This window comes from Schistocerca piceifrons, chromosome 5 (assembly GCF_021461385.2).
Source record: "Schistocerca piceifrons isolate TAMUIC-IGC-003096 chromosome 5, iqSchPice1.1, whole genome shotgun sequence".
Taxonomy (NCBI): domain Eukaryota; kingdom Metazoa; phylum Arthropoda; class Insecta; order Orthoptera; family Acrididae; genus Schistocerca; species Schistocerca piceifrons.
In genome coordinates this window covers 537,785,461-537,792,810 of record NC_060142.1, presented here as the reverse complement: position 1 = coordinate 537,792,810, position 7,350 = coordinate 537,785,461, and the positions used below count along the sequence as shown (strand labels likewise).

General features: G+C 43.0%; 1 pseudogene; it reads left to right on the top strand.

Annotated features, from left to right (window-relative positions):
• The first annotated feature begins 6,796 nt into the window (after positions 1-6,796).
• LOC124799523 lies at positions 6,797-6,914 on the top strand (annotated as a pseudogene).
• Positions 6,915-7,350: the final 436 nt, after the last annotated feature.

Below are 7,350 nucleotides of genomic sequence, written 5' to 3'. Positions count from 1 at the left end.
TTCTCCTCTCTCATTCATTGTCCCAAACCTACATTACCCTCTAACTTTTCCTTATGCTTCTTCGTCTACAATTGCATTCCAGTCCCTCATGTCTAGTAGATTTTTGTCTCCCATTGCGTCTTTTATTACTCTTTCAGTATCCTCATATACTTTCTCTATGTCTTCATCTTCGCCTTCCACGTCGGAATGTATACCAGAATTATCATTGTCGTTCTTGCTTTGCTGTCGATTCTTATAAGAATAACCCTATCACTGAACTGTACACAGTGAAACAGTATCGAACTACCGTTCAGTTAATAACGAATCTTACTCCCGTTATACCATTTTCTGCTGCTGTAGGTATTACCCTACACTCATTTGACCAGAATCCTTGCGTTATTTCCATTTCACTTCACTGACCCCTGCTATACCTATATTGAGCCTTTGCATTTCCCTTTTCCGATTTTCTAGCTTCACATTCAAGCTTCTGACATTCCACGCCCCGGCTCGTAGAACGTTATTCTTCCGTTGATTCTACAAACTTTTTCTCATGGTCACATCCCCCTTGGCAGTCCTCTCCCGGAGATCCGAACGTGGGACTATTCCGGAATCTTTTGCCAATGGTGAGAGCATCATGAAACGTTTCAGTTACAGGCCACATGTCCAGTAAATACACGTTATGAGTCTTTAATTCAATGGTTTCCACTGCCCTCTGCATCCTGATGCCGTTGGTCATTGCTGATTCTTGCGCCTTTAGGGGCAGTTTGCCACGCCAAGGGCAAGAGAGTGTCCTGAGCCTTTGTCCGCTCCTCCGTCCTATTTGACAAGGGCATTGGCAGAATGTGGGTGACTTCTTATGCCGGAAGTCTTCAGCCGCCATTGCTGATTATTAATCAAAATTTAAGCGTGTGCGAGTTTAGAACCCGGGACCGAGGAGGTTTTGATTATAAATCATAGTCGGTACCACTCTTTTTTCATTTTGTTTGTAATTGTTCGTTGGATTTGATCATAGCGGACGCCGATGGCATCCGTTGAAGTTCGTCGTTGTTCCCTTCACTCTTTTCTTTTACTCTAGATGCCAGACAGTTCTCTGACCGAACACGCTGAGCTACCGTGCCGCCGTCCCTCGACAACGGCTGCATTCCTCGCCCTTATCTATAGACCACAATCCATACAGCAATCTATTGTTTATGTAATATAGTTCATTTGTATCTGCAGTAACGTGCGAGAAATTGAAAAAAAAACGTAACTTTGTGTTTGCAGGAACTGCACATCAACTATAATTCACAAGCAAGTCTTACATGTATGTTTGTTTCCAGTGAAACGCCACATATTCCACATGGTTTGTCGCAGACATTTTTTTTCCAAAAAATCTGATAAGAAACACACATTAACTGTCATTTAGTTTCTTGTATTGTTCCTCAATTCCAGCTAGTTTGCTTTTTGAAGCACTTTCAGGTGTAGTGACAGTAGCATCACTGAATGCATCACTACCAGTGTAGACGTTAGATGCTACTGGGATGTCAAATACTGACGTAGACGGAATGCAGTTTTCACCGTACAGCGGAGTGCGCCCTGATATGAAACATCGACTTCACGAAATATGACTTTCACAATAACCACGTATAGTTACAAACAAAACAATGCAATAGCGCAAAACTGTCAACTACCTTGCCGTGTAGCCAACAAAAAAGGTCACTGCCATGTCATCAGTTATACAGTACCTCTGGCAAGGCAGGCTATATTAGGCAAGTTTCGTTCATGAGTCACCCCTGTACCGCCTAATGTTGCCAAGATGCATATCATTCTCGATTCCATTAGCTTGTATTTCCATTGGCATGTATTTCCTTGCCCGGCCGGAGTGGCCGAGCGGTTCTAGGCGCTACAGTCTGGAACCGCGCTCATGCTACGGTCGCTGATTCGAATCCTGCCTTGGGTATGGATGTGTGTGATGTCCTTAGGTTAGTTAGGTTTAAGTAGTTGTAAGTTCTAGGGGACTGTTGACCTCAGAAGTTAAGTCTCATAGTGCTCAAAGCCATTTGTACGATTTTTTTCTATTTCCTTCTATTGTTTCCCTTTTTCGTTCTCGCTCCATTTTAAAATAAAATTTTTCAGCTTGAGTCACTCTCAAATCGTAAATTACGATTAATTATTTATTCATGTTATATCCCAGAGATATTCAACTCTAACTGCACATTCGCACAAATCACAATTATTAAATATGTTATAGATGCAACAGACACAGTCTCATAGTACTGACACCAACAAAGCTATTTTTCTCGTGCGATCCATTCTCAATAATTCAAAAATTCCTTCATATTTTTGATCTTCTCGTGCAAGTGCCGTGAACACGCTTGAAGATTGCATCATTTCGGTCTCTCTCCAGATTGCTCCGCTTAGGTCTCTCTCTCGACATAGTTTCCTGCTTTTAATAATTTGTGTGGCAGGCAGCTGGCCTGTTATCTCATATAGTGTAACTGATTTCCTGTTCTTTACTCTTAAACCGTTTCATTACACAAGATGCACTTGAATTCCTGTGAGAAAATTTCGGGAATTGTACAGATATATTATCTGATTATTTTCGTATAAGGGACCAACGGTTTTGGCGCCTCGTTACAGATTACTAATGGAAGCATGACTTTTTTCGGTTTCTTACTCAAATTATCGTGTTTCTCTAAACATATTTTTATAACAGATACAAAGACTAGTATGCAACGACTAAAACGTACTAGACGAAACACAGAGTAATTCAACAACTCCCATCTGCCAAAGTGTAGGGTACCTATTATTAATCTCGCGTCAGAAACGTACATAAACACAGTTTATACAATTGTTGATAGATCGACACAGTATATGATTATAATCTTTGACCAAAATTTGGCGCCGGCCGATGTGACCGAGCGGTTCTATGCACTTCAGTCCGGAACCGCGCTCCTGCTACGGTCGCAGGTTCGAATGCTGCCTCGGACATGGATGTATGTGATGTCCTTAGGTTAGTTAGGTTTAAGTAATTCTACGTCTAGGGGACTGATGACCTCAGATGTTAAGTCCTATAATGCTCAGAGCCATTTAAACCATTTTTGAACCACAATTTGGCCACGTCCAATGCATCTTGCCTAATGAAGGTCATCTGTGCAGATGGCTGGACAAAGGCGACACTGAAGCATATGTTGAACAGTCTGTTCTTTCCCGCAGTCACATTTAATTTCGTCTCCTTAAATGTATCCCCACTTTTCCAGGTTAGCCGTCCCACCGCCACACCTTCACCTGCCCACGTTAGGCAAAATTTTTCCGCCTGACTCATGTAGCACTATCACCGTCAGAGGGTGGTACGGGACTACAAGTCCCACCGCCACACCTCCAAAGTGAATGGCAGTGACACAGTCACTGCCCTGTGGAAATCCACTGCCTCACCAACACAGCCAGACCGCAATCGAGCGGTGATGCTGTATTGTAACATGTCACCCCGGACTACAAGTCCATTAAAAAAAAAAAAACCAGGTTAGCCCGTGGTTTGCACACTCGTGACCACAACCACTCAACAACTTACAGACTGGTCAATAACATCATTAACAGGGGATGAAGATTGTGAAAATATCTCCCAACCGTGACCACAACCACTCAGCAACTTACAGACTGGTCAATAACATCATTAACAGGGGATGAAGATTGTGAAAATATCTTCCAACCGGGAGGGTGGGCTGCTTCAGCTCTCCACAGGTACAGCCTGTCTTCTTCAACAGTGGTTTTTAGTATCTCCAATGTTCTGTGAAAACTTTTCCTTGCACACTCGTGACCACAACCACTCAGCGACTTACAGACTGGTCAATGACATCATTAACAGGGGGTGAAGATTGTGAAAATCTTTTCCAACCGGGTGGGTGGGCTGCTTCAGCCCTCCATAGGTACAGCCTGGCTTCTTCAACAGTGGTTTTTAGTATCTTCAATGTTCTGTGGAAACTTTTCCTTGACCTAAACCGTTGTAACTAGGGCTGTTGCCCATGCATGGGATACGCTTTCTCCTGCTCCACTTTCGTTCTTCCCCCGTTTGCTGCGGTTTCTTTCCAAACAGGAAGTGCTGAAGTTCCTACAAGGTGGAATTGACTCCATGCAGCCGGTTATAATTCTGCATCTGTCGTTTAGGGTGTCCATGAAGTCCTGCTATCATTTCTAACAATCATGATATGGAAACCGCTAGAGAATCGTTGTTGTTGTTGTTGTTGTCTTCAGTCCACAGACTGGTTTGATGCAGCTCTCCATCCTACTCTATCCTGTGTAAGCTTCTTCATCTCCCAGTACCTACTGCAACCTACATCCTTCTGAATATGTATAGTGTATTCATCTCTTGGTCTCCCTCAACGATTTTTACCCTACACGCTGCCCTCCAATACTAAATTGGTGATCCCTTGATGCCTCAGAATATGTCCTACCTAGTGATCCCTTCTTCTAGTCAAGTTGTGCCACAAATTTCTCTTCTCCCTAATACTATTCAGTACCTCCTGATCAGTTATGTGATCTACCCATCTAATCTTCAGCGTTATTCTGTAGCACCACATTTCGAAAGCTTCTATTCTCTTCTGGTCTAAACTATTTATCGTCCACGTTTCAGTTCCATACATGGTTACACTCCATACAAATACAGGGTGATTCAAAAAGAATACCACAACTTTAAAAATGTGTATTTAATGAAAGAAACATAATATAACCTTCTGTTATACATCATTACAAAGAGTATTTAAAAAGGTTTTCTTTCACTCAAAAGCAAGTTCGGAGATGTTCAATATGGCCCCCTCCAGACACACGAGCAATATCAACCCGATACTCCAACTCGTTCCACACTCTCAGTAGCATATCAGGCGTGACAGTTTGGATATCTGCTGTTATTTCTCGTTTCAAATCATCAATGGTGGCTGGGAGAGGTGGTCGAAACACCATATCCTTAACATACCCCCATAAGAAAAAATCGCAGGGGGTAAGATCAGGGCTTCTTGGAGGCCAGTGATGAAGTGCTCTGTCACGGGCTGCCTGGCGGCCGATACATCGCCTCGGGTAGTTGACGTTCAGACGGACAGATAAGTGCCAATGTGGTGGCGCTCCATCCTGCTGAAATATGAATTGTTGTGCTTCTTGTTCGAGCTGAGGGAACAGCCAATTCTCTAACATCTCCAGATACTGTAGTCCAGTTACAGTAGCACCTTCGAAGAAAAAGGGTCCAAAAACTTTATTGGCTGAAATGGCACAGAGAACGTTCACCTTAGGCGAGTCACGTTCATACTGAGTTGTTTCCCGCGGATTCTCAGTGCCCCATATACAGACACTGTGACGGTTGACCTTCCCGTTAGTGTGGAAAGTTGCTTCATCATTAAACACAATCTTTGAAACGAAAGATTCATCTGTTTCCATTTGAGCAAGGATAAAATCACAGAAATCGATTCTTTTAATCTTATCAGCTGCAGACAGTGCTTGAACCATTTTCAGACGATAAGGTTTCACAACTAACCTTTTTCGTAGGACTCTCCATACAGTTGATTGTGGAATTTGCAGCTCTCTGCTAGCTCTGCGACTCGATTTTCCTGGGCTGCGAACAAATGCTTGCTGGATGCGTGCTACATTTTCACCACTCGTTCTCGGCCGTCCAGAACTTATCCCTTTGCACAAACACCCATTCTCTATAAACTGTTTATACCAACGTTTAATACACCACCTATCAGGAGGTTTAACACCATACTTCGTTCGAAATGCACGCTGAACAACTGTCGTCGATTCACTTCTGCCGTACTCAATAACACAAAAAGCTTTCTGTTGAGCGGTCGCCATCTTAGCATCAACTGACGCTGACGCCTAGTCAACAGCGCCTCAAGCGAACAAATGTACAACTAAATGAAACTTTATAGCTCCCTTAATTCGCCGACAGATAGTGCTTAGCTCTGCCTTTTGTCGTTGCAGAGTTTTAAATTCCTAAAGTTGTGGTATTCTTTTTGAATCACCCTGTACTTTCAGAAACGACTTCCTGACAGTTAAATCTATACTGGATGTTAACAAATTTTTTTTCTTCAGAAACGCTTTCCTTGCCTCTACTTCGACCATCATGAGTTATTTTGCTCCCCAAAAAGCGAAACTCATTTACTACTTTAAGCGTCACACTTCCTAATCCATTTCCCTAAGCATCACCCGATTTAATTCGACTAGGTGGCGGAAAACGTTTAGTAGCTTTTAAAATTTCTGTCTTTTTTTTGTTTTTGTTCCTTGTTGCAGATCTGACTTGGACAGTATCAAAATGGCAACAGACAAGGAAAGGCGCAATGTGTCAGAACCCAAATCCGTGACAAGGATACTGACGAAGTATCTTCTCCAATATGGGATGTCACCATCTGCAAAAAGAAGCCCCAATAAAGACCTTTAAAAACCATGACGTGAAATTTGTACTTGGACTTGCTTGAACAGTTTCCGTTACCACAGATAGAAGGACTGTAACCACCAATCAATTTCCAGATCAATGGTGGGCACACCCACATTGCAGTTTGATGTGTGGTATGTGCTGAACGACACGTTACCTGAGAGATGGATGGGTTGTGATGGTCCCATCTCGTGGCTCTCATAGTCTGCCGATGTTACGTCGTCAGACTTCTTTTTGTGGGTTTAAAACAGATATTCACAGCCAACATAAACCGTATTTCAGGTATACCTGTGGATGAAAATAACGTAGTGCAATACAAATGCCTTTACTTTTGTGCTGATAGGCAATTCATATTAATTTGCATGAAAAAATGCTTTTAAGAGCAGTATGGACGTATTCTCATTTGCTTGAACCATTTGGGCCAACGGTCTTGCCGCAGTGGTAACACCGGTCCCTTTCAGATCACCGAAGTTAAGCGCTGTCGGGCTGGGCTAGGACTTGGATGGGTGGCCATCCGGACTGCCGAGCGCTGTTGGCAAGCGGGGTGCACTCAGCCCTTGTGAGGCAAACTGAGGAGCTACTTGATTTAAAAGTAGCGACTCCGGTCTCGAAAACTGACGTACGACCGGGCGAGAGGTGTGCTTACCACATGCCCCTGCATATACGTCTCCAGTGATGCCTATGAACTGAGGATGACACGGCGGCCAGTCCGTACCCTTGGGCCTTCATGGCCTGTTCGGGAGGAGTTTAGTTTTTAGTTTTCGAAGCATTTGGACATATTCGCCTTTGAATGCTTTCAAAAGCAAATATCTCTTTTTTTTTCTCAAAATGCCTGACACCTTGAAGTCTAACGCATGCTGTGCATTTTTAACAATTTACTACATGGCATCATGAAAAAAATTATAAATTTGCAACTGTAAAACATATTACTTTTCAGTGTGTTGCCGAAAGTTCTGACTGTGTTGTTGCTTCGT